The sequence below is a fragment of the Penaeus vannamei genome, chromosome 28, assembly GCF_042767895.1.
Source record: "Penaeus vannamei isolate JL-2024 chromosome 28, ASM4276789v1, whole genome shotgun sequence".
In the NCBI taxonomy this organism is placed as follows: domain Eukaryota; kingdom Metazoa; phylum Arthropoda; class Malacostraca; order Decapoda; family Penaeidae; genus Penaeus; species Penaeus vannamei.
The window spans coordinates 33845333-33847832 of NC_091576.1; the positions used below are offsets into that span (position 1 = coordinate 33845333).

The 2500-nt window shown below is 26.2% G+C and overlaps 1 protein-coding gene across 1 annotated transcript in view; it reads right to left on the minus strand.

Annotated features, from left to right (window-relative positions):
• The window catches only part of LOC113813503 (collagen alpha-5(IV) chain), a 12303-nt gene that overhangs the window by 8674 nt on the left and 1129 nt on the right, over positions 1 to 2500 (minus strand). The window lies entirely within an intron of this gene.

Here is a 2500-nt window from a genome sequence, read left to right on the forward strand (position 1 = left end):
CATATTTTCCTGTTCATAAGCTTCTTTTTCACCAACTCACTTTCTTAGTCCCTCTAATTCAGTTTCTAACTAGAATCTTAACTTTGTGTAAGCGATTTTCATTTCAGATTATAAACCTTTTTTTTTAAATATTCATTTGATGTTGGTTCGTGGTTGCTGCAAGACGCAGAGTCAAAGAAGAAAAGGCATTTTTCTTTATTTTACATAGAAAAGTCAACAGAAAACCGTTAAACTAACTGATATGCCCGTATGATTTTTTTTTTTTAATACAGAAATGGAAAAAAAAACGCAACTATTCTGCAACTCGAAACTTTCATAGATATTTCCGAGATTCAGACAAATGTTTTTAAAAATTTTCCTCATTATATCCACTGTTCAAATACAAGTAGAAGTATGTTGACTAAAATTTTGTATCTTATCGTACCCACTGAGTGAGTTCTGAATAATTCCAATGACCAGAGACATTTACTCGTCTTGCATGTAAAGTATCAACAGTCTGACTGGCTTCAAATTCTAACCATAAAGAGTGATTTGATGTACTGTTAAAAGGGCATAGGAAGTTTATGCATCGTTATATATGAGTTTTATGTCAAGAGACATATACTATACGATTGATTAAAGGAAATGTAAATCCTTTTGTGGAATGTACATGTATATTGGACGAATATTGCGCTCTGATTGGCTGGCTGGAGTGTATCACTTCGTATCAGCGCAGAAGAAAACAAAATCAAAAAGATGCCTCAAGAAGTGCCAATAATATCTGCAATAAGGTTCAGGATCCACCAAACTGTCAAGGTTCTCGGAGATATTACGAAAAAAAAAAGATATTACAAAAAAAAGGCCTCACATTTCATTCATTATATATATATATATATATATATATATATATATATATATATATATATGTATATATATATGTGTGTGTGTGTGAGTGTGTGTGTGTGTGTGTGTGTGTGTGTATACTACCATCATTAGCTTCTGTTTTATCATCGCTCGTACCACCATTCCCAAAATATATTTTTTTTAATGTAAAAAAGATATGAATGAGACTGGATATCTTCACAATACAAAAAGATATCCAAGTCTCATTCATACATTTTCCACATTTGTCAACATGGATACGGTTCATATTTTTTTATACTTTTTCCTCAGGCCTATTAAGTTAACACAGAACCCTCGATTCATCACAAGAAAATATTACGATTGTATGAAAAGGATTATTTTGAAAAGTCAAAATAGATCTATCGACAGAGCCTATAAAATTCCGAAAAACCTTTGTTAAAGAGGTTTAATGTAAAAGAAAAAAAAAACAGTAGCTTTAATTACTAATAGTTGTTTAAATGTAGTCATGCGGTAATAATATCAATCATGATTATGACAACAACAATAAGGATAATGATGATACTAATGACGATGATAAGGATAACGACAATGTTAACGACACTGATAAAAGTGATAAAGATGGTGGTGATGATAGTAAGAATGATAATAGTGATAATAATGATAATAATAGTAACAAGAAGAACAACAACAATAATAAACACGAAAATGATAATAATAACAATAATGAGGATAATAATGGTAATGATAATGATGATGATAATGATGATATTAACAATAACAATAACAATCAGAAGCAATAACAATAGCGATAATGACAATGATAATGGTAATAATAACAACAACAATGATATTAGTAATGCTAATAGTAATAGCAATGGTAATAATGATATTGATAATGACATGATAATAATAACCATGATTATTATATTAATACTACTATTGCTAATGATAATAATAATGGTAATAATGGTTATAATGATTACGACAATGATAGCAATAATAATAATAACAAAACGATGATAATAATAGTAACAATTATAATGATAATAATGATAATGACAATAAGAATAATTATAATAATAATAATGATAATAATAATGATAATCATAAAAAATAATGATAATAGTAATAATAATGAAAATAATAATAGTAATGATAATGAAAATGATAATGATAATAATAATAATATTATTAATAATAATAGTAATGAAATGATAATAATAAAAATAAAAATAATGACAATATTGATGGTAATGGTGATAATGAAGACAATGATAATAATAGTAATAATAAGATTACGATAAAAGCAATGATAGTAACAATGGTAAATTAATAACAATAATGAGGATAATAGCAATGATAGATTCATGATTATGATAATAATAACAGTAAAAATGTTAATGATGATGATAATGATGATTATAATGGTTACTGCTACTATTACAACTAAGACTACTACTACTATATTACTACTTCTACTACTGCTACTACAACTACTATAGGTATAATGCTAATAATAATGCTAATAGAAAAATAATAACAATAATAAATGATAATGATTACAATAATGATAATAATGATAATGATGATAATAATAGTAATAGTAATGATAATGATGATGATAATAATGGTAACAATGATAATAATAATAATGATA